Source organism: Lepisosteus platostomus, chromosome 20, assembly GCF_059453375.1.
Source record: "Lepisosteus platostomus isolate fLepPlt1 chromosome 20, fLepPlt1.hap1, whole genome shotgun sequence".
Taxonomy (NCBI): Eukaryota; Metazoa; Chordata; class Actinopteri; order Semionotiformes; family Lepisosteidae; genus Lepisosteus; species Lepisosteus platostomus.
Window position 1 is genome coordinate 7,711,245 of NC_142630.1, and position 26,163 is coordinate 7,737,407.

At 38.8% G+C, this 26,163-nt stretch overlaps 1 protein-coding gene and 1 long non-coding RNA gene across 9 annotated transcripts in view; one reads left to right on the forward strand and one right to left on the reverse strand.

Moving 5' to 3' along the window:
* The window catches only part of zfhx3b (zinc finger homeobox 3b), a 371,071-nt gene that overhangs the window by 174,395 nt on the left and 170,513 nt on the right, over nucleotides 1-26,163 (reverse strand). For 4 of the 8 annotated variants that reach the window (XM_088614175.1, XM_088614174.1, XM_088614173.1 and 1 more), the window contains exon 1: nucleotides 3,918-4,334. The gene's annotated coding sequence lies outside the window, so the exon portion shown is untranslated. Of the gene's footprint in view, nucleotides 1-3,917; nucleotides 4,335-20,056; nucleotides 20,449-26,163 lie in introns of those variants that run through there. The other 4 variants (XM_088614177.1, XM_088614176.1, XM_088614170.1 and 1 more) reach the window with 3 other exon arrangements.
* Nucleotides 2,171-13,712, forward strand: LOC148644423 (uncharacterized). Its single transcript, XR_015928730.1, has 2 exons — nucleotides 2,171-3,718; nucleotides 12,226-13,712. It is a non-coding gene; the product is annotated as an uncharacterized LOC148644423 (long non-coding RNA).

Here is a 26,163-nt window from a genome sequence, read left to right on the forward strand (position 1 = left end):
TGTTGATGGCAAATTAAGAAAATGCTTCCATAAGGTTTTCAACTAAAATGAAATTCACAATCCACACATCTAAGCATTAATTTATATTCAAAAGTGGAAGGATGGAAAGACAGTTTGGTACATATAGAAATAAAAGCACATTCATGAGCAGAAACACATTTAGTAACACGATAAAATATTTATATGCGTCAATACACCACTGAAGAATTAGAATAAATAACTGATTAAAATCATACTTCTCTAAAACAAACCTGTTTTTAAAAAGTCTTTTCTTAAAGTAACATTACTTCCAATTGCAATAACCTGCCTTTGGGGATATATTTGCATTTTAAGAAAACAATAGCATAATAATAGAAAAATATAAATGTGAGCAAAGGGTCACGACTCACCTCTGAGGCTCTACTCTTTACCATGTTAAAAAAATTTCATGTTCTACAAATCCTGAACCTCACCATTATCAACAAGTTCAAAAGCTAATGTTGTGAAATGAAGGATTTGCTCGACTACTTTATATCTTTAGTAACAAATCTCTTCAGCACTGGCCCACACCACAGTACTCCTAAATGCTTAAGGAAGGACCCAAACAGCCCGCTCAACAAAAAGAGCTATGTTGCAGCGCAAAGACACATGAATAAATTAATGTAATTTTCAAAGCTAAATTCACGTTACTAAAGAAAAAAAATTCTAGAAAATGAGATGAGATGAGACCTAGACACAATTACAACACTACCACTATTAATGCATGTGCTCCCTCCATTATAATGCACACCGTTAAACCTACATCTTACAAACCACAATTATGCAGACACACAGTTTGGTTAATGTAACTAAGAAAAACCTTGTGTAATAAAATATGTGATCTTCAAAAAAAAAAACTAGCACCCCAAAAGCATAAAATTAACATTTAAAAATATGAATGATATATATAATTATAAGCAAACCACTATGTGACATTACAACTGAGGAACATAAATGCAACAGAAAGAACGAAAATAAAGATTTTCCCTTTCCCCTGTAGTGTTCTGTATAGAAATAAGTTTCTATCATAAGATGGCTTTTTTAATAAGACATATGATAATTATTCATTTATAATATACCATTTGAATTAAAAAATCATAAATCTGATAAAGGTATAATAGAAGTATTTGCGGATGGACTGTATTAGCAATATTAAATTGAACAGGTTGCGTTTGTCCACGATATACATGCTGTGTTTGATTTAGTCTACTGAGGTGTAGTTGTGCATTTTGTTTCCTTTGTTTGTAAAGCTCACAGGTAATGAGACCATGGGCACAGCTTCCATGACTTGCCATATCCCTTTTTCTGTGGGAAGCCTGTGATTATTAACACCCCCATGTTCTCTCTGTGCTGCTGCAGTAACTTTGAAGCTCTTCAGAGGCCGTGCCGAAAAGACACAAAATCCAGACCTATCTGTAACCCCTCAGTTCCAGCTTGTTTCCATAAAAACTGGAGTGGGGAGAGACCATTTCTGAATAAGAAAATGTTACAAGCCCTCTCCTGAGTTTTTTTTCTTCCTCCAAAATGAAGGTTTCCTGAATATTGAAGATATCATCAGTAATCAGGCAGAAAAAAGGCTCTCTTGGCTTTTATAATCGATTCTTTAGATTTCAATTTTATTTATTTTATTTTTTTTTGGGGGGGGGGGAATTCTTTTAATTTTTCTCTCTTCTTAGGCAAAAGTCTTAAATAATGCACTGGCCTGGGTTATGCATGTGAAAGCTTGCCTTCTTCTTGTCAGAATGCCTTTGAAAGGTCTTGCAATCTGCCTGGCTTCCTGACCTCTCCTCTGATCCCCCTCTCTACTGCCCACTGCTTCCTGACCCTTCTTCTCCCCCCAACGCCTCTCTCTTTTCCTCAGTCCCTAAAACTGCCAGAGCCTCCTCAGGTATCTTTCCTCCTCCCATGTACTGTACCCCCAGAAATACTTCGGCTGCAGCTTCCCTCTCGCTGACCAACTGGAGGCTTTCTTTTTATCTTTCAGTCGCTGACCCCCACAATCTCTCTCTTGTCTGTTTCGTGTGACCCCTCAACATCACAACCCCCCCCCCCCCCGCGCCTTCCCTCCTCTCTCTCTCCCCCCCCGGCTGTTAATGGAGGGTTTTATCCTTCTTTCTTTTTATCTCTCTCTCACTCACTCGGTGACCCCTGTTCCCCTGTTTCTTGTTGTCTGACCCCCAGTCTCTCAACCTCTCTCTCTCAATTCTTCCAAGACCCTGCACATCCTACCCTCCACTCTCAAACAGCTTTTCTCGCCCGTCTGTCTCGAAACCTCGGTCTTCGGTCTCTCGGTTCTCTTAACGCATTTCGTTTAAATCCATATCTTATCTTTGTTTTCAGTTCTTTTTGAGCTTCAGACTGTGTGTTGTGTGTGCGAGTTTCTGTGCGTACGCATGGTGGGAAACATTTCCGTTCTTTCGTGTCTATCAGTCCGTATCTCCGAGGGACTACACTCTCTCCAGCCCTGTCTGACTCCCCCTTCCTCTCTCGCTGTCTCTACCTCCATCTATCCGACTACTGCTTTTTTTTGCCTCTCCCCCTACACTTTTTTTTGTGTCCGGTGCTTTGTTTAATATTTCATATTTTCCTCGTCAAAACATTTGTCTTTTGTTTCTTCTTGCGCTTACTAGATTCACCCACCGGTAACCGTTCTAAGTTCTCCTAATTGTTCCCAATTTTGTCAAAAAATAAGTTTATTATTAACGATCGCTTCGTATTTTCTCATCTTAATGTGTCTCATCGTTTATTATTTTTTTTCTGTACTTATTATTGGCTATCAGTAGGTTCAAATTATTATTTTTTATTCCAGTTGGGATTTTGTGCCTTGTCTTGTTTCTTCTTTTTTTTTTACTGAAAATCCAAAACCCTTTCGTATTCGTTTCTCTGTTGTTCTTTGTCTCAATACCTTTCCCCACTTTTTCCCCCATTCTCCTTTCCCCGACCCGACGCCCACACTCTCTCGGCACTCGGCTTTGCGCTTTCCCGTATCCGAAGTCTCGCAGCTCCGCTCTTGTCATGAAGGAGACCCGGGGCTCCGTTTTTAAACCCCCCACACTCACTAAAACACACACACACACCGATCGATTTACATGTGACTCCGACAGGGAATCAGCAAGAATCGACTTTAACAACCCTTCACAATATCCAACAGGAATAAAAATAAACGAAAAGATCGGGAAAGTGGAACACAGAGAAAGAAAAAGTAGAGGAACTGATTGAAAATGCACAATACAGCGGGGGGAAAAATCGCCACCAAAACGGGACTCTCAAAAGTGAATTCGGTGATAAAAACCAAGGATCATATAAATATGGTATGGTTGAAGAAAACAGAAGAAAGAAGAGTAAAGGACGCGCTGACAGATTCGCGAAAGTAAGGAAAAACAGACGGTGTTTCCCTTTCGCCGGACAGAGACGGACCCACAAGCTGGACTAATCTGTTCCTTCCCTGGCTACGATCATGTGCAGCTCCCGCTACCCTCCGACAGCTCAACACAACCCCTTCCTTCCGCGATCTTCCTCAAAACACGTCATTTTTAAATGCTATTATTTTCACTTTTTCTGCTTCCACCAAAATGCACGTTTCTGTTTAAAAATCCTCGGTTTGTGGTCTGCAGCATTTAGAAGGAATCGCTGTGTCTTTTCCCCGTTTCTTTTCTTCCAGTCATGAGGGGAGCCAGGACGTACCCAGATGTAAACACAGGTAACGATACGAACAGAACAGAGAATAAATAGAGCAACTTGCATGAAAAAGAACTTGCGATCGGCTGTTAAATCTCCAAAATTAGGGAATAATCAACCCTCGCAGTGAATAAGAAAAATATTTAAAAACCTTCTGTTAGTATTAAAACTGAAAAAAAATGAATCGGAGAGAGAGAGAAAAACCCAAAGTTGAAACTTACAATTTTTTTGCAGCCGCTTTGTGATCTTCGCTTTTTAATCCAGTATAGAGACGGTTTGGCTAAAGATCCCATCAAGGCAGTCCCTTTTGGTCAGTTTGCATTTAGAATGGTAAAAGAAAGATCATTGTTGTTGAGGAGTGTAAAAAAAAGAAGTATTAGTTGTAAAGGGTATATAAAAATAATTTGGATGCAAAGCAGGCGATGTGTCTTGTGTTAGAGGGAGAGAGGAAGAGGTGAAAGTGAGATCTGGTGATTGAAAAGAAAAAAAACTCTTTGGATCTTTATTCCTGCTAATTAGTTTCCTGCAAAAAATGGCTGTGATTAATTCAGTGCGCATGTGCTTCATTACACAGGCACGACGGGAAGGGCTAATTAGCCACCTTCTGGATCAATAAGATTCAGCAAAGGAGAGAGCGAGGGAGAGAGAGAGGGAGAGGGAGGGAGGGAGGAAAGAGGGAGGGAGGGATGGATAGATAGAGGGAAAAAAGAGGAAAGTGATGATCACGGATTGAAAATAGGGAATTAGGAATAACAGAAAGTAAAACACACGGAGTTTGATTAAAAGAAAAACAGTGAAAGTTCATAGCCGTGTGGAATGGTGCAGAGAGAAGGAACGCTTTGCGGTCTGTTCACTCTTTCATTAAATATTTTCTTTTTAAGAAACTTTACCGATGTCACTGCGAGGGGACAGGAATGCAAAAGTGCGGCGTTTATATATAGTTTCGGGGAGTTCTACACATACTCTAAAATACACAATTTTGAATCGTTCATTAGAATTGAAAGATTTTAGGTGTAAAAAAACCTAGAAAAACTTTTTGAAATAGGGTTCTGAAAATACCTACAAAAATTACTATGTGCATATGTGTAATGTATGTATATGTTATATACATACAACACACAGCCTTAGCTTTAACACACATGTACGTAATTTAAAACGCACAGTGTTAGAAGATAGCTTATTACATATGCACTAACAAAAAACCCCAACCGAAAAAAAATTTAATTGCCTTCGGGCAATTAACAGTAAGTTCTGATATTAGCATGGCAGAGACAAATTGTTGTTCACAAGTTTGTGTTGTAAAAGTATAAGGGTTTAGATGACAAAAACAATAACACACTCTAATATCAACCCCATTATGTTTTACGATTTTGTAAAACGTTAAAGACTTGTTAAAATGATGCATTTAAAAAATCGTAACACAACGGCATGTAAATAAATAGCTATTTAGAATAGTATTTTAAACACACTGCAACATATACAGACACGTGTGTAGTTATAGTACATAGTTATACTCGATTTGAAGAGAGAAAATGTGAGCGAAAAGATTTAAATTTTAGCTGATTGTAGGGATCAGAGAAAGTACAATCCTACACTACCGCGCTGAGATTTAACAAGACAAAAAGACTGTGGGTCCCAGGGTGGTTGTGAAGCGATGATAGGGAGAGGGGAGACCTGAGGGGATTTAAGATACTACGATGTACTTTTACAGAAAAGCGGTGCATAAATATACAGAATATTGTATTTCAATACGGAACGAAGAGGCATCGTGTCTGCTCCTTCTGAGTGTAGATTAGAGCCAGGTTTATATCGGCTATTCGAACTGCGGTAAGGTAAAGCATGAGCTTCCTAAACTTCCTGGTGTGTATTTATAGTTAGTACATCCCCTCCGTAGTAATGTGTAAAGGAGCATTTTTATGGATAAAAACACACATATGTGTTTACGTGCGTAATTATAATGCTCTAAAAATGTGGTAGATAAACAGCTAATTATTTCCATATTGCAAATACAGCCTAAACCTGCATGCGACGATTTAAATCTAGACAAGATTTAAAGGAGCGCTTCTGATTTTACAGCCTTCATAAGATGAAATGGAAAAAAAAATAATTTCTTGAAATTATAATCGTACCATATCCGAAAGCAACAACAACAAAACATCGTCTGGTCAAAACCAAACCAAAGTATTGCACTCTTCGGTTGCGTGAAGACACGTTTCAATTCGCAAAGACAACATCTGCATTTACGAACGACCACATTCAATGATATTTCATTTGTATTTCTGTCGCCCAAAATGTGCAATATATTTAATGAACTTTAGCGTGTTTGTTTTTTTGGATAGTACAGATGAATGTTTACTGAGGAATACGTTTGTTTTTCATCTATATACGCTTATTAAGATTTTTTTTTTATTTTTACCTGTGCTTAATGCAGTGCTATTTTTTTAAAATTATCTTTTTAAAGTTATACAAACAAAAACCTCAGTCCTTGAAAGGGCTTCCCGCCGCTTTTTTTTTAGATTATTCCCGATAAATGGTGTAACTTTCAAACGCCTGCGTTCAAAGGGGTGACATTTGATCAATAGTAACAACTGTAGTATAGATCGGCGAAGTACTCTACAGGTTTGTCCCCCCCTTCCCCTCCCCAAACAAAATGCCGTTTAAAAAGCTTGGTCTTCCCAAAAATGGAAAGATTATATTCTAGAACTCAACCTCTGTGTCCCAATGTCCTTTGTCATGATAATTCCATTGTTGATTCCCAGTAAAGAAATGGACAAGTTCTCGCACTCTCTTCCTCGCAACACTTTTTCAACTAACTTGAGCTCCGAGGTGGCCTCAACACCACCTATATAATTATTTTCATTAATTATTCCATGAATTACATTTTTAAAAAATGTAAGCAACACTAATGCACACAGCTGCGACTTCCAAAGGAAATTGTTCAAAGAAATCGTAGGCAAAATGTGGAATTGAGAAAATCGTAATTGGGCAACAAAGGTAAACTTTAAGATCCAAAATGGTTAAGAAAATTAGGTTGTTTCACACAAGACGGGAACTGTTAGTGCTGCCTATACTCTGGTCTTTGTAACTGAAAAAATTCTAGCGGATTTTAAAAACACATTTTCGCTCATGTAGCCAATGTAACTACTTACAGTAAAAGTTATCAAGGAGTCGTATACATCAGGATGAATTTATTTTGTACCCGATTACCTTAAAAACTTTTCTAGAGTAAATACATTTTCTCCTATTTATTTCAACATTAGGGGCTCGTCATATGAAATACGCAGATTAATCTAATTGGCATAAAGTGTGTATTTATAACAAAGTAAAGGCGTGTATTACATAATCTTAAAAACGTGCGCTTGTCTCCTGTCACACTCCATGGGAGAGGGCTGGAAAGCTAGCTGAATGAACAGCCTTCTTGTTTACATATAATTTAATCTCATCTCCTTTTCTTTTGTATATATACCTCCGTGCGTCGGACCACAACGAAATAAGTACTAACGATGAAGCGGAAGGACTTGAACTGATAAACTAACAAATATGACGTGCGTGTTTTAATCTCATTTTAATACGTGAAATGAAGACCGCAATAAGTTAAGACCAATAAACATGATATAATAATAATATGTGACCAAAAGATGGAATTAAAAATGTCAAAAAACGCCTTGACCAATTCGCTTGCATAGTACCTGTAAAATCAAAGCATGAGCACTGTTTATTTCTGTGTATGTGTTGCATAGATATCACTGAAACACACACACACTCAAAATGATTTTAAGGCCGAATAAAACCACAGTTTACAAATCTACATCTTGCATAGTTGCATATCATCGATTTGTGATCTGTATGTGTTTGTGTGTGCACGTGTGTAGTACAGTGTCTAATAATATGTGCGCCTCAAACAGATCATACTGTTTGGCTCCGTGAAAGGCAGACAGAGAGGATCTCCAGGATTTGCGATGTGTCTGCTCTCCTGGGAAGAGGAGATTGTAAAAATGAATGGCGAGAAAATAGAGTGCAAGTAGAGTTAGAGGGGCAGTGAGGTAATAAAGAGACCGGTGTGAGTGGGGCGCGTAGAGAAACAGCTCAGGAGACCCTGACTCTAATAGTACACCCATACACTGTCTATAAGAATACAGATGGCACCCCACTTTTGACATCTTTAAATTTAAGGACTACTCGCCTTTGTCATCTGGTATATAAAAGCGCCCCCCCCCCCCCCCCCCCCCCAAAAAAAAAACATTTAAATAACAATGTCAGTAATTGAAAAGTTGTAATATTATTTGAAGAAGAGCGAACTGAAAACATTTTAAACCCACCTTTGTATTTGTTTTTGCAATGAAATCAGTTTGAAGTGGAATGCATCTTCAAAGCACGCACTGAATCCGGGGTTCGTACCCTCTCAAACAGAAATATGCGGGCGCACGTACATATTATTGACACAAAACGCCATTCGAAGACAAAATTAAAACCCTGTAATAATGGGCAACGAATAAAATAATTTGGGGGATCTGAAAACCCCAGAGCCACCAGAATTTTAGAAAGGGACGCAGGGAACCGAAATTGACCAACAGGCTATTTTACCGGCAGAACGCGAGGGAATAAAGAGCAATCTAAACCTAACCCCAGACGAAATGTATTTCATACACCTAAGGGAAAATAATCGCTACAAAACAGAAAATAAACCGCTGATTTTGCTACTGGAGCATACACTAAATGTTGTGCGTTTATTTATCGTGAAAGCAAAGTCAATGCTGAAACGGTGGTGTTCAAGAAGTGCTGCGCACGGGACGCAGTACCACATATACAGGTTCAAAGACCGTCCCTGGCGGATTTAATATGGCCAAGAATTTAATTGTAAACCGCGAAATGTCCAGACCCAGGTAAACCAGTGTATTCTCTCTCACACACACACGCACGCAGCCCCGTTATTTTGTCTGTGCCTCATGCACCGCGCGTGCCATCCCAGAATAACAATAATAAAACACACAGCCGAGCACTGGGAGGAAATGAGTGCGGGGCGAGAGCATTTAAAGATAAAAGCCGCAGTCTGCTTTTGTCTCGCAACTTTATAAAGGGATAATGATCGTTTTAGTTCTGAGGATTTAGGGATTTTATTATATTAATATAGGGGGCACGCAACTCCACAGTGGTCTCACTTAAAATAAACACAAAGGAGCAAGACTTGGACCAGGCCAAAAACAACAAGAAAGAGAAAACGGACACGATATCTTGTCAATCCGATTCTTCAACGCCGCTGTAAAGCTTAACAGGTGTTCGCTTAGCTTGTGTAACAGTCATATTATCAAATTAATTTTCCACCTTGGAAAGTGGGCATTTCAGTACTGAATTCTGAGGATTCAAACGACGAGGTCAGAGAGGTTGGCGGCTATCGCACTTGAGCGTGCTTCATTTTTGCTTTAAGGACTTAGAATTGGACAATACAAGGCTATTGGCCGTGGTGGGAGATGATGGGACAGAATAGTTTGCGCCCATGCTCCCAGGTGCAATGGCAGCGCCCTCTTATGTTCACTGTGGCCACAGGGACCGACAAGTAGCACAGAAACCTGACGTCAGGCTACACCTCGGACCCGTGCAGTCTCCGTCTGATGTTTCAGGCGCGTCAGCGCGGTGAAAAGTGTCGTAGCAAAACCCCGGAAACTAGGCCAATTGTATTTGCATATATGCAAATACACAAGTGAAATTTCATCAGGCCGGTTCTTCCGACTCGGCATCGTCGAATTTTTCAAAAGCACCTGGATTTCCTACTCAACTTCACCGTTCGGGTTAATAGAAAATCCATATTGCTTACTCACATTATCTGCATATATGCAAATTCACGGAAAACCAATGTGGACGCGAAGAAATGTATCTTTAGCTGGCCGAAGATGTATATTTACCAGTACAAAATACACCATATAAGAACTGAGCGCGTTTATAAGTACTTTAAGAGAATATGCTTTAAGAAAATAGATCATGGTAAAGGTAGACGCTATTTTCGTTTCGTTAGCCTTTAATCTCATGGGAATTCAATCCATGAAACTTTAGAAACGATCCGGATGCGTTTCATAAAACTAACGAATGTAATACTATATTAAAGAGTTTCACATAATAATTACCAGAGTAATCAAATTAATTGAAACAATCTCAAATGCAAAACAACAATCAGAACAATTAATATCACAGTTCAGCTCTTCTGCAGCTGTGGAAAGCAGTGTGATATGTATTGAAACTTGATCGCTACGATGCTGCTCAAGATATTTTTTAATATTCAATAGCAATTTCTTGCTTCGCAATACCTTCCGATGCAGGTGAATTCTGTGATTTAAATACTGACTAGCCTCTGTAAGGAAGTTTTTTTTTCTTTGCACTTTTGTACCTCAAAAATCAGTTAGCACTAATGAATACCCACAGAATAATACTTTCAGCACACGGAAGGTATTTCATGTTGAACTATTAACCCCAAAATAACGCTATCAGAATTCGCCTCGTATTTGTAAACCAAGGAACATAATAAATATTTAATCTGATCATCTTGTGCCGTTTTTTCTAAATGATGCCTGTCTTCTTTAAGCGTATTAAGCTACATAAAATATCTGATTTAAAACGATATACAATGATGATGTAAAATCACAGTCTCTGATGTACGACGCATATCCTGATATCTCGGTCAAAACACCTCTTATTTATACAGCATGGGGCAAATAAAGTCACAACGAAAGCAAAACACTTTCCAAAAACGTTAATATATGCTAATCCAACGAAATCTTCACTATTATTATTGAAACTACTTGGCATTTGTAAGAATTAAGAAAGTAAAATATTTGACTCGCTCCGGGGATAGACGTTGAACTTAAAAAATACTTGATTTTATCACGTTTTTTTCTGTTCAGATAATCATCACTATTGTTGTCTGTTATTCAGGTTCACCATTAAGTACTTTTACTTAAAGTTTAAGACTGCGCAAATTCTCATCTTTCCTTTGTCACACGGGCGTCTGAAGAACTAATTAGATTATAAACTAACGTTTTCTCCAAAAAGCACAAATAATCTCAAATCATAAATTCGAACGTTTCACACTTCGAGAAAAGGAGACACTGCTAATTAATACGAAAATCAGTAGAGAGCATTTAATAGTTTATTGTTTGGATAACTTACGTTATTTCAATGAAGTCGGGAAGAAAATGCTTGTATTTAGTATATAGTAATATCAAGCAATGCGTTTGACTTGGACCCTAGAATTCACCGTAATTAAATTTAAACCATTGCGGAGCTAATTAACCTTCCACTCCAAGTACACTTTTCGATGTTCAATGTTTTTGTAGTAGTAAATAACTTTTAGTTCTTTATCGTGAAAAAGAACTTGAATGATACTGCACTTTAATACTGTCGATTCTGTGCTGCATGAATTGTGCATGCTAATTCATAGGCATAATTTTAAAATTTACATTTTTGAAACTTGTAAAAGTAAATGATGAACAATGTATCTCCGAAATTAAACGCAATCATTTAGTTTTTTAGGCAAAAGTAAATATGTAAATAAAATAAGTAATTAGTGTACAGTCTTACTAAAATGTGCACGTAATGGGTTATTTTAGCGGAAGAGAGGAAAGATACACTGAACCATTAAGATGGATTTCTGTCATCTAAAATTTGTGACACTCAAAACTAAACATTGCTGTTATTATGCTGGGGAAAAAAACACAATTCACGCATATTTCTAAACTTTTCTTACCTAGCTGTTTCTGTAGATTTTATTTATTTAGATTTTGTAGATTTCTCATTTTTGCTCAATTTAATGTCAACAATTTTTTAAAAATGTTTGACAATTAACAGCATTCAAAATAAAATATTTTATTGGAAATAAGTGAATAGAATCCCGTGCCCGAATTCCTTGAAATGAGAATTGCTATAGTGCTTTAAACGTAAACTCCGTATAGCCCTTTTATCGGACACTCAGAAAGGTAATACTGACCATTTGTTCTCAATTTACTTGGTAAAATACAATTTAAAAAAGTGTGATGGGGTATTATCCTCTCGTTATTGGGTACAGCGGGGTAATTATCGGGTTTGCTCAAATGCTTTATGAATATTTTCAGCGCAGGGGTGAGAGAAAACCCGAAATTAATCGATACAATAAAAAACACTTCATAAGAAACGTAAAAGACATATTTCGACATCGTGTGCATGGTCTATGGTCTGTCTATCAGTCCATGTCATTCTTCATCACTTTCTCCACTTCAGAAGTATTATACTTTCAATGAATAAGCAAACGTATATAAGAAAAAATATAATGACATTTCTACGTCTGCATTTATTTCAGTATAAAATAAACAACCAAATACTAAACTGGCGAGAGCTACCTTTATCTACACTTCTGCAAAATGTGTTTTTTTTTCTCAGAATCTATTTAATGGCACATGTTGTGGATACCCCATTTACTTCAACCCCAAACCACTTTCGCCTGTTCTCTTCTCCTGTCCAGCCTTAATCACTACATTGCAAATGAATCCTGTCTTTCATTTTTAGAGAAAAAAAAGAGGGGGACAGACTGTTGTTTAGAGCGAAGAACCTACAAAATCCTTCGGTATCTTAAAGGCTTCTTATTCTTTATGATATCTTCCAAAAAAAAAATCACAAGCGACACTTTTTAAGGAGTTGAAAATCAATGTTATCCAAGAAAACGGACCGACGGACAGCTATTGAGAAAAGGATAAGCAGTTCAAGCCCGAATAACAGTGCTACCTTCAAAGGGACTCGCAGAATTCAACCTTTGATGTCAGGTTACTTTTGCAACAATTTGGATTTATTTGTGAAATGTCCAAAAAACAGCAAGAATAAAACGCACATAAAGCAATGTCCAGCTCTGATCTGTGGAAATTTACATAATATACGATAAGACTTCTACTCTTCCTGACAAAATACACTGTAGTGCGTAACTCGACATTTTTTATAAGGGCATGTCATAAATAATGCACAAACGGGCAACGAGTTTCTCTCCATGTGGCCTCTCTATGAAAGACACACCAGTGACATGTGTTTCTACTGCTGTCTAAAGCGGAAATCTGCCGGTCAGCTGTCCAAACTGACGCATCCAGACTGAAAATAGCCCTCCTGCCGTGGAGAGCAGGGGTCCAGCGCAAGCATGATTTCAAAGGACTCTCCTCATGTTTTATCCAGTGACCACATACCATTACAATATCAGCAATCAGTCTCAACGCCTAAATTCATCTCTCTGAAGTGAAACACCCGTTAATGCTGCACTTTTATATTCTATATTATTTGCTTAAAGTCGCCTGAAGATTTGTAAATCGTATCCGTAGGGGAACGGGACTCGATTCGAGCCCCCCCCGCCCCCAGCAGCCCAAATTGCGAGCAGAAAGCAATTTATTGGAGATGCTGCTCAGGAAAACCCCTTCATCGCACAGCAATGAAAGTTGACAGGTGGAGGCGGCCACGGAAGGGCAGCAGGAATGTAGGACTACTGCCAAGGGTCAGCGCAGAGGACGCCGTAGCCCACGGCTCTCAGCGGTATTCTATTAACTGGTTTACATGACTGGATTATAAGTCCAGCTTTGGCCATAAAATGGTAACATTCGCAAGAAAACAACAACTGGGTTCAGCACTTTAACATGGAATCACAAAGCACAAGGCAGTTATTGTTCTCATCATCATCATGATCATCATCATCAGCATCATCATGATCTTCCTTCTTATTATTAGCAGCAAATTAAGCCCTGCTTAACGGTTTTCCAATCATGCACCATGTTCCAGGGTATTTTCCACGATAACAGCTAGATTTGCAGGCTGGTTTTGCAAGAACGGTAAAGGTCCACCAGACCACAGTATTCACAAAGCAAACCACTTCATTTAAAATGGGAATAATGATATTGTAAAAATGAAAATAAGATTCCAAATCTTTTAGTTAAAGGTTGCTAGGATTCAAGAATGATACTATGTATTCTTGTGCCTGTATTGATATTTGGAATGCAAATTAAATAAAAAAGAACACATTATTTCCTACTAAATTATTATTTAATTAATGTATATATTCCTAACACACACATAACTGGGGCATACCCAATGTAATCAGCACAAAACTTAAACTATTTTAAAGCCTGTATTATTACAGAACCTCGTTTATAACCTACTGGTTTTCACATTGTATCATATCTGTATATTTGTGTGCGTCTACACATATATTGCTTCAGGGTTGTATTGTGTTTTTAACAGGATATATTAAAACAATTGAAAATATGAATTTTAAGTTAGAACATTGAAAATGTATCCCAGAAAGCTTTTTTCCCCAAAAGTTTAATATGCATATTGAATATAATTGTAGCACAGAGCAGAAGGAACTATTTCTCTAAAAAGTCTGTTTTCATGCTCCAGCTTGCTAGACTTCCAAAGGCCAGGATTGACTATTGTCTCACACTACTACAAACTGTGAAGTGCAGTACTACTTTAATATTTTTAAGATGGAATATACAGTTTACGCATTTCTTCCTTTGCACTGAGAGCTCTGCTTTTTACATCAGCCTTTAGAAATAGCAGACAAAACTAATTCTTAAAAACTGGCGCATGGAGTATTCTTTTGTGTGTGTGTGAAGACATGCCATTTTATCTTTGCCTCATGCAACACACTTACCATCATGGCATAACAATAAAACACAGCTGTACATTTGGACAGGATTGCTTTTTGTGCATAACAATATGTACAATGAAAACCCACAAGGTTAAAAAATGCACTACATTAACATAACACAACAGACTACAAACAAAAAAGTAAATAACATTCTAACATTTCCTTTTTTTTTAGGTAGTGGTATAAGGAGACTGAATTATGGTCAGTGGGATGAATGTTGCAACAGAGAAGAACTTATTTATTTTAGAAATGATCTGGACAGAAAAAGAACCGATGAATTTTGCCTTTCCACACACTAAATTGTTTTGATTTCCAGAACAATCAAGCAATGATGTATTGTACTGAAAGTTTGGATCAATGGGAATAACTGTTACAGCCAATCTAAAAATTGAATTTATTTTTTTAGAAGAGTGCATTATGTTTGGGGAAAGAATTACTGAATGTGAACAAGAGTAATTGTTACTGTTAACGGTAAACAATTCACAACAGTATCACTTCAATATTGCTAGTGATGAGTTCTGTGCAGTAATTTCCATCACAGAATCCTTAGTAAAATTACTCATGTAATAAATGAGCAAATACCAAAGAGAAGCTTGTTGAAGAATCTATAGTATTTAAAAACAATCGGCATGCAAGTCACCCAATTAGATTAACAAACAGAAACAGGTTGCTGTTTCTTCACTGACATATAATTGCACTCATGCCTTAGAGCTTGGGTATCTCCATTAAGCAAAATAATGTTTTTTTCACCTATAGCCTTTGAGTCACAAACTGCTCACAGATTTCCTTTCCTCGATCAGTCTTTTGGTTGTGAACCTCCCGCATAGAGAATGCACTTTGAGCAAGAGAAAATCATGACACTAATATTTTTCACATCTTGTTCACAAGATACAGTTCTATCTTGTAATTTTATTTTTAAAACATTTTTGTCGCTACTGCACTGTTGCAATCTTTTGCATCACAATTGTTTTTTATTACTCATAAATGGGGCTTAGAAGGCTAGGCCCATGTAGTGATATATACTGTAGATAACTGAACATACAACTTTCTGTCCCCTCTATACCATTTGTGTATATATATTTTATTTAACCAGCAGGTAATGCCTTGCATATCTTTCTAAAATGTGTTTGTGTTTGAATCCAAACAACAGCAATATGTAACTATGATTTGACAGCATCGCAATTAGCTTCTCATTGCTTATACTCCAAACCACACTGAATTATGACTAGAGAAATTAATCCATTTCACTTGAGCATATATGGGTTTAACTACTGGAATTAAACCCGCAACAGCATCTTGTCTTTAATGTAATGGAAGCTCCACATTGAAGTTCATTGCACTTTCACAGTACAATAGCATACCTCTTTGACCATTTTTTTCCATCTTTACTTTATTGTTCATTAAATTTTCCTTTTCATTTTGATTTCCTCTGCATCATAAATTTCATCACATTTCTGTACCTATTTATTTGCTTATATTGTTCAATACAGGTTTTAGGTCAATTGTGTCAATCTCTAGATATGTCAGGTGCAGTAGTATTAGTCCTTTACTTTCGTATTATTGAAATGTGAATTCTATTTGAAACATGTTGCAGAAAGCTCTAAAATATTTTCATTTGGATTATTTTAGCAGAATATTTCATTAATTCATTCAAACAGTCTTTAAAGATGCCTGTTGTTGGTTTTTCATTGTCTGTAGATTTATACACATTGCACATTCTTTTCCAAGTATTTCTTAAAAACTATTTTTCTTAAAGAAAGAGAAAGAGAGATTTTTAAGATTTAAGACAAAAATGTATTTATTAAGTGTCTTAAATCTGGGTTTAAGTTTACTATTGACCAAAATAACCTCCTAAAAATTGAAATTCTACTTTGAATTGGTCACACTTATTACTTTGAATTCTACTATTGGGGGTGCTTTGTTTTTCTAAAATTTGAAAAGCATCACACACAGTAGTCCAGGAAGATTTAGCAACATGAAATGCGGTGATACCCTTAAGAAAGCAACATGGCTCTGAAAGAAATACACAGATCATTGTCAGCCGATCAGCAGTGTGTGATGGTTGTACCCACTAACAAGATCTATCAGTTCTTCTAAAGTGTGGTTTGGAAAGCACTGTTTGGCAGCAACCTGTTTCTGCGAAGCATTCAGCACCCAAACATCTCTGTGTGGGCGTGATAGCATAATTATTATAGTGATTGACTGAAAGTCCCTGCCCACACTGACAAGCACTTCACTTCTCGTATACGACTCCAGAAACAGTCGTGCGGACAACCGACGTTCTCATTGCCCACAGCCTTAATGCAGGCTACCGCAAGAGAAAGCTCGACCGTGCCTTTTCCTGCGGTTTTAGTGACCCGTGTCACACACAGACGCACGTGCTGGATTCTGGCACTGGGGTTTTATCAAGATCAGAGCAGGATGAAGAGATCCAGCCCTTTCGGTAGCCTATAGCCCGAGGGGTCAGGAAGAGTCTGGGTAGCATGAATGGTGGGAGGCATGCCTAGAGACCCATGGCCCAATAAAAAAAGCGATTAGGGAGTCCATTCCTCAGCTAGGTGTGAGCTTGTTAGAGTAATTAACAGGAGAGGCGTTTACTTCTGCAGTACATTAACACCACAGGAGGTAGTTTTAACACCTGCCAAGGCAATGTGTCCACCCCCCACCTGCCTTGAGAAAGATTCAGTGACTTCCTCTGACAGTACTGAAGTCTTTGTTGGGCTACTTTCATTAGCAATCTTAATTGAAACACCCAATTAGAATATCCACTTAAGAGGAGGTCAATTCCAGATCTTGAACAGAAGACTTGTCCTTCATTTGAGCTGGATTCAGCAGCCCTGTTACAAATTCTAGTCTGAGTAACTATGCCTGAAGCCCAACAATATGTCCTAGACTGAAACCCAGATTTTGTCTCTGCAGTAGAACTCAATGGCAATAGTTCAATAAGTCCGCATCTTCTACAGGGCTCTCAGTCACAGTATACATGGATGCATACAATCTGAATGATAGATACACAAGTTGACCAAATATATTGCATGTATTGTTCAACAAGTGTAGTGCAAGAAACCTACTGAGCTCCACAAGGCTGAAGTATTTTATTTTTAAAAATGCAATTCTACTTCTTTATTTCAGCAATACTTGTGTATTGCATTCTACTTTGTGTAGAACGCCATACTTAGACAATGATCTATCTCATTCAACATGTTCTTGTATGTCACACGGACTTGTTATCAGTCTGGACCTTTTTTTCAAATAAGGATATACAACATAAATTCATTATATGTTTATATGATAAAGTCCGTGCAATATACATGCATACCAAGGAATCTGCCTCATATTAAATCAGATGCAGATTATGTACAAATGTATATCTCTTATAAACACATGCCTGCTTTTTTTTCAATTTCTTGCATATGATCTGGTCAGGCAGCATCCAATTACATATGTCTTTCATGTATGAAATTATGCATTTCTTTTGCAGGAGGGCAAAGACAGCTGGCACAAAGAGAACAGATCCAACTACAGTAGAGTGCATCCCACATGCAGAATAGGCAGTGGTGTCTGAGCCTTGGGCTAGCCAAACACCATTAGCAGACAAGGGGGCTTCTCTGTCCTGTCGGCATTTGGCACTGTCGACTTCTGTCGCATTATCTTTGTCCTATTGTGAACCAGCTGACCCTTCAGGGGCTGTAATGTGCTTCTGTGAAATAAATTTCAACTCACGTCCTTAATTAGTTCCCAAAAAGATGGATATTGTTCCTTTTAATGCTTTGAAGTGTTTTCTTTTTAAAGCCCACAGTCCTTTAAAATACATATTAGAAAATGAAAATAAAAGAGATCTTTATGTATGTTTTATTTTTTTCACAAATGATGGTTACCCGCTGTGTTCCTGTAATATGCAGTGACCTAAATTTTATAAAATTACTTTGAACTTTTCAAACAAAGACCACAAATGCCATGGAGCACTGCAGATAGTGCGCTTCCCCTGGAATTTCTCTTCTTTATCATACATGGTTTTTTATTTGCCTAATTCTATAAACACCACTTACTTTCAATCAGGCTTATTTAGGGACCAGCAAATAACCTCATTCTCAACAGCCACAGTCCCAGCATGTTCTGAGCTTTATCTTATTGGGGAAAACGGTCTTGTTAACCTCTTGTGTTTGCTAATGCCTTCTATCTAAACTCCCCATTGCTGTTTCTATCTTACACAAAAACAGCCTGCCACTGACTTGTGTATTCTTTGAGGTAAGTAAACAGCATTGCTGGGCTAACCTCTCCTTCATAATTATTTTGGATTGTTTTTCTGATTAAAAAAGAACTGTAACAGTGGGTCAGGGCAGGAAATGTACAGTATATATAAGAATCAACATGCGTTTATAACTCTAATAAAGAGAGTGAATTGAATATATGCTTTATAATTTCACTGCTTGAAGGGACAGAGGCACTACAAAGAAATCCACAGGACCTGTAAAAGAAATGTTAGGAAATAACTTGAAATAAAAAAATGGTTTTCTGATGTCTGTTACTTGTGAGATCTGTGATGAACCCATGTTATTTCTATAGTATACTGTATAAATCTTCAATGATTGATTCAAACTAAAATTGAAATTAAAAGGGAATAATGTTACAACTAGAAATCCAAAGCCCCTGTGGCAGATATGTAACTAGAAGCAATCTAAAATTGTTCAGAAAATATGAAAGTGGGTCATCTTTTCATTAATCGCCCAAAAACTGCCACCAAATACATTCCTTGTATGTAAAAACACCTTGTCATGTTGTGGAAGACCAACACTCAACAAAGCAACCATGAGCACTAATACACTCCATTCCAGCCCTCCAGCTGTGTCAGTGCATACCCAAATAATGACTACTGAATCTCTAGTCACCATGTCACTCTGCACCCTGACATTTACAAACAAGCATTAAAACCACACCATTCTCAGCTTCCTAGCGCTGTTTCCGTTACCTTAATAACGACTAAAAATGACATTTTAGCTCTGGTGTAATGATGGTTTCCACCTTAATTACCTGTAAAACACTCTATTCTCAGTTCCACTGCACTGTCACCACTCTCCTTAACAATGAGCCAAAAAAAAGCCCTATTTTCTCACCAGTCTACCACTGACAACATGCATGAGAAACTCTCCGTTCTGGGCTCTCTGAAGCACAGTGGCCCCTCATCTCAATAAATATGAAAACAAGTTAACTTCAGCCTTCCTGAACCGCTGTAGTACAATGAATCACCATGTTACCTTGGTGCTATCAGTAAAGTACCAGGTGAGTACACGCATGGCTTGCAAATATTAAGTCAATCTGAATCTGGTCTTCAAAGGGGCTGGCAAGTTGAAAAGAAAAAAATTCGTAAGCCCTTTGTTCTTGATTTGCAGTACCTCCCACAGTCTACAGTGGCATGGGAGAGCCTTTTCGTACAAAGCAGAAAGAAAGAAGAAGGCAAAGACGAGCTGTTCTGTAGTTCAGTGATCTACCAGCACCATAAAAACACAGCAAGCCCTTAAATTGAAAAAGCAAACGAGGACATGATAAAGGCTGTGCCCAAGAAAGTGGCACAAAGCACTATAATGTACAAGTAGTTCTTACTTTAGTGTTAGGGCATTCTCAGAGCAACTGATGACACTGGCTAATTCATCTTGGTTTGGGGCAATGCAGGGGTTAAGAGCAGTAGGAGGACTTCACAGACATCCGCAGTCTTACCTGATGGGGTCTTGTCGAGCTGCCACTGAGCAGAAAGCCCTTCTGTTCGTGTCTTCTTTTCAAGTGTCTGTTTGATGCCAGTGACAGAAAGGTTGCACCCTCAAAGTCTCAGCAGGCTGGGGAGACCGCCCCAGGAGGCCAAAGGGTTTTTCTAATGTTCCGACGTTTGTCTTTTTATGAAAAAACAAATAAATAAGTAAAGGCTTTTCAGATCCGCCTCCTCGCCGCCATGAAAGATTGCGCCCGTGTGCTCTTTGTTGTATTCCCCAGGTTTAAGAGTATTTCTCGGGTCTCCGAAGCAAAAAGGCCCAGGTGAGGAAGAGAAAGCCAATAGGGTGTCAGTCTGTCAGGTCACATGAGCAGTGTCTGCTGAGCAGGGCCGACAGCGCCACCTAGGAAAACAGCAAGAAAGAAGCAATGAAGTGAGGAAAACTAGCAGCAACACCTTAAAGCTTATACACATATGTCACACACTGTCGAGGGCTGACATTAGTCTCAGAGCCTGTGCATAGATTGCTTCTTGAGGAGCTTGCCATGTAGCTCTTAATTTACTATCACAGTCAAGTTCTTTTTACAAATTTCATTCCTGGTGGATTTTGTTTGTGACAAATCAGGTACAAACTTTATACAGCAACAAAAAAAAAAGTAAGAAACTTACGACTCCAGCGGTAAGAGTATGACATTCTTTTTTAAAGCTTCACCAGAATCTTGTCATTATACGAAGATGAAGCGCGTAATCACTATGTCTAATCTCCCTTCTTGTGTGATTGGACTTTTTTGTATGTTTCTTTATTGGTTTCACAAACTCTTGTTTCTCTGTGAGCAGCAGAAGAAAATTCCCGCAATGTGCAAACATCTGTGTCTTGAAAAAGATCCCTGATATAGAACAATGTCACCTACATCACACACATTTCCTTAAATACCATTGATTGTCACAGAAATCTGAATACCACATGGGTCTATATATTAACTCAGATTCATTCGCTCATTGTAGACTACAGTCTTGACAGCTCTCGAGGAGCACCGCTGCAGTTAGTAAATAAGGGGCTGAATAGTAGACAGGCTATGATTTTCCTGCGGTCCCATTGGAGCCCTTTTTATTTGGCAACATTTTTATGATTATTTTTACCTCTGTGGTTAGAGCAGAGTTAAAGCTGGGGTTTAATTGTTCCCTAGGGCACTTATTAACTTGTTGATGAGGAGCTCCAGGGAGCAGCACTTATAACTGCAACAAAAACAACCAACCTGGTACCTTGGCAGAGATACAGACTGGGTGGGGTTTAGCCGGGCACGCACCACCCCTCACCAAGATCTCAGCGGAAGGGGGTCAGAGGGTCTGCGTACCCTCTGAGGTTTATTTTACATGTTTGTCAAGTAAATCTGAGTCATATCTGCACTGGAAGAGTATTTACAGAGTGTGTTGCGCTAGCACCTAATGATTAAAACAGTCCTGCTTTTCAATGTCCTAATCAGTGCACCAAAAGATGAACGATTCTGTTCTACAGCACGGTTTGTCCCTGTTTTACAGCTTTAGAAAAAAAAAATGAAGCTGTCTGTTTTGGAAAACCTAATATTTTTATTTAATTTCCTTTCAGTGTGTCCAATGCATACATCAATGCCTACGCAAGTTTATTATAGTTGCGGGGGTCTGGATCAAGCCAGCAAGCCATGCAGTTGATGCCCATACCCTGGGTTCTTACAAGAATAGGCTACCTGAGATCCTTGCATCAGTTAACTGCAAGCCATCAAACAAGTTAATATGGGCTGAATGGCTTCGCCATGTTAACGCAACCTGTAGTGGAAAAGTAAAACATACAGAAACTCGGTGTGACAAAAGGCAAACGTAGTAGTTTAGGGAACAGCAAACAAGTCTAATTAACTTACAGACTGAACGAGGCTTACAAAATGCTTCTAAGAAGTCTAAATCTATGCAACGTTCATGTGGCATGTGTCTGTTTTTATACTAAGGGAAAAGCATTGTGGTCTCTGTAAATGCTGTCCATCCAGTTCCAAGAGAGCTGTGTGAGTAGGTCGCACAGTTAAGACTGACACCTTTCTTCCGCTGCTCCATTTCCTGCTCTCCCGGCGCTGCCTGAGCGCTCAGGCCGACTGGCCGGCCAACCTGTGGGAGCGCAGGACCTGATCAATAGTCTGCCCCGCAGCTGCGGCACGGCTGCAGGCCATTCCTGAGCTGGGGTATTGATCAAGGGTGGCTCAGCTGCCAATAGTAATGTGTTGAAAGTGACAAGAGGGAAAGACAAAACAGAGGCACAGAAAGGGGAAATCTGTATTGCCGGTGGCAGCCTTAAAGCAGATTGCAGATAAAAGTCAATTCCACTTAAACCAAATCACTGACAACTAAATAGTGGACAGAAGAATGCAGGGGTCTCAGATGGTGGAGCTGCCTGGCTGCATGCCTTGGTTCCATTTCCCACCTCACTCCACCTGCACTAGGGAATGGAGCCACAAGCAGCCTGTTGCCAGTGTCACTTACAGCAACAGGCGACAGGTGTCTTACAGGAGACACGAGGTGTAAAGGACAAGGCTCCTCATAAACAACAAGCACTTCAAAGTAAAGAGGCAGTGGAGTAAAACTGATCAAAGATCCTACGGCCTGCCCCTTCAATAAGCATGGTAAGCAGGGTCCATCAAAACACCTCAATTAACGGAGCTCACTTTCTGCTCTCTCTGTATGCTGTGTCTCCTGTGATTTCAGCTTAAAAATGATGGTGATGTCAGAGAGGTAGCTGGTCGTTTAAAGTTCATGGCCGGCATTATTTGTGAAGACTTAGTTGCAAATAACCTGCCACCAAGCCTCTACGATCCCAGTGGGAGAGCTGCACTCACCCTGGGAGTATTTCTGGCTGAGGAATGCCTCTGTGAGTCCTGCTCTTTCCAGAAAGCCAGAGTACTTTCTCACGCCTGCCTGAGACACTCCCAGACTGCACTGCTAATTCCTCACCAGCATTTCTTACAGGATACCATTACATAGAGGCCATGAGTGCATAGAATGCACAGAAAATGTAGCACAGATAAGTGCCATTTAAAATTCGATCACCAAGAATAATTTCAGGAATTTCCAGTCAATGGGATAATAATAGTGTCTTCCCCATCAATCCTAGTAATATTTTTTAAAGGTGTCTGCCCAGGAACATGTACAAGAAAGTGTGTCTTCATGCCATACAGCTTAGGGTCTTCTGCCCTTCTGTCCAGTGGTGGGGGAAAAGACAGTAGAACAGTAGAACTATTCCACTGCTTCCCCAGAACTGTTTCACTGGAGTCCGACTCAGTCTCTTTTCAAATAACACAAGTAGCAACAATTGCAGAATACTAGATCAAGTATGTCACACAAGTATTGTTAATTAAAGAACAATTACAGGACATTTCAGATTGAGGCTGTTCATTACAAAATATTGTCTGAAATATCTGTGCAATTAAGTTTAAGGAATTTCTGCTAAAACACAATTATCAAAGGACTATTCCCCTTCTCTCTGTCTTCTTCTGTCTATGTCCCAGATGGCTATGTCCCCCCTGTATCTGGCTTGCTCTCACTGATTACCAGTCTATATTGAAGTAGTTTACATCTCCCTGTCCATTCAGCACCTATCTATTGCTGTAAATCTCCCCCTGTAATTGCTCAGTGACAGAAAGGCAATACCAACCACTTCATTATCAGCCTACACTGGATGGACACTGTCACCCCTCTCAGCTACCACATCCCCCTGGCCAGCCTGCTATTTCTCATCCCCACTGGAAGGTCAGTGACTCAGAATACATCACCTGTGATTTTACTGGGAAATCCTTAGCATCATAAAGCCAGGTCAGTGACCTCTAGGGACTGCTTCCAGCATTTATTGTTTCTGCTGTGTTCCACTGAGGGTAGGCTTATTTGAAAGCTCAGGACTGGGAAACAGCAGTTGCACCTTAAGGTCCAGGCAGTGAGAGAGAAACAGTGTAACCTAGTGGTTAGAGGAGACTGGCCACAAGCCTGAGAGGTCTTGTGGTTAAAGCTACTGAACCAGAGGGCAGTTGGATGCAGAGATTTATAGCTGAGGACAGAGAAGAGTTCAATAAGCTTTAATTATTACAGGAAAGGTATTGAGAAGCTGGTTTGCTAAGTGATTAGGGCTGAGGGACTGGGAATAACTGGCCAAGAGGAGACAGATGACAGGCTGAAAGAGATCTATTGGCTGAATGTGAAGAACTAGCAAGAACGTAAAGTGGGGTGAAGGCAGAGTCAAGGAGTCTATGCAATTGTAATCTAAGAGCTGAGGAGCAGTGAAGGGGCTGGGATGGCCCACTAGACAGAAGAGAGTTAGACGATGGAACAGAAAAAGAGGGTGACCAAGCAGTTTAAACTCACGATGGGGGAGATACAATCGCCTTACAGACTTGTGCTCTTACCTTTTGGTAATAATGACTGGAGCTGTGTATATCTGTGGCATTTTTTTAACTTCACAAAGCACTCATCCCGGTCTGTGTAGTGCTTTGAGAGAGCCACGTTCAACTGTGACCCTCTTTTGAACAGTTTTACCGGGCTTCTACCTGAATCCCTAACTTTGAAATTTGTTCCGCAGGGGGTAATCCCCAAAAGTCAAAAGATATTCTTTTCCTTCTGTTATTTGACCAACCAAGGAGCACATAGACTCCTGCAACAAGAAAAAAATCTGTTCCTTTTAAACAAAAATGTTGTCATGTTAACACCATCTGTTTGTTCTGTGTCCTTCCCCAGCCAGTGAAATTAAAGGGACCTGGCAGTGATCAATACTTTTACAAATCAGTATTAGTTACTCTCTGGGTCCCCTAGGGATAATCCATCTGTAAAATAAAATAGCTGTCAGTCTTCCTGGCTGCTAACTGCACTCATTGACTTGTGGGCTTGCAGAGAGGGATTTGTGCCTTTGTGAGTATGTGTTAGTGCATTTCAACACACATTCACAGACTAAACTAATGTCTACTGACATTCCCTGTTTTCTGCAATTAGCACAACTTGTTTCAGCTGAAATTACAGCAAATATGTTGCAGAACTGATGAGAAACTAAGCAATTTAAATGGAATTATTACTCATCATTCATTCATTGATTTTAATCAGAAAGACGCAAACTCTTTTAAAAATCCCTGAAAAGCAGGAACAACTGTGCTTTTAAATAATAAATGATCCCTAACTTCATACAGTCAAGCATATAACTGGAAATAATTGAAGAAAACAATGTTCTGTAAGAGACACATTTTAGGAGTGCTGCCTCAGTATCCTTCATAACTTCAAACACTCAGTCATAAAGTATGGATAAAACTAACAGAAAAGTATGTCTGTTCACAATTTTCCTCTAATTAACTTTACTGCACAGGAACTATTATTGTTGTATTTGATGGGTGTTTGTTTTCCTTTCAGAAAAAAATAGCTCCAATAACAATCTGAGGATAAAGAAAAAAGAAACATTTTTCTGAATCCAATAGCCAGCTGATAAATGTTTCAGCATTTGTCTATATCCAACAGATTAATGAAAAGAAGAAAGACATTTGATTCTCTGAATTAACTAAGCTTTGACTCATCACCATGACTTGAATGGCCTACTTTAACATCTTCCCAAAACTGATATTCCTACAGTAGCTCAATATCAGGGTTGTGTTTACTGAAATATACCAGAGAGACCACCTAAACTCCAGGGATTCACAAGCTAGTCAATAAAACAATCAATACATAAACAAGCAAACAAATAAACAAGCAATTTAGGCCACTGTGGAGAAAAGTGATGATCCGACTGTAAGTTTGCTTCATAACAGAGATATGGACATACTTTTGATTTTTTCTATTTTGTAAGCTGATATCAATGTACTCCCACTAAAATTTACATTAAGCCATTTTCATAACATAAAATGCTTCAAGCATGTACAGGTTTAGGTTATTTCTCCTTGATAAGATTTGTATTCCTATGGGAAAAGACAGTAATCTTTATTTTCATATAACTAAATTTTCTCAAGATATTGAGGAGTCCCCACCAAAATCAACACCTGCTCTGGAGGTATGTCAGTGCAGTAGCATCTGTGAATGTCAAGGAAAACTTCTACAGCTGAACATGAGTTGAAAGCATGCTCTGAGTTTGCTG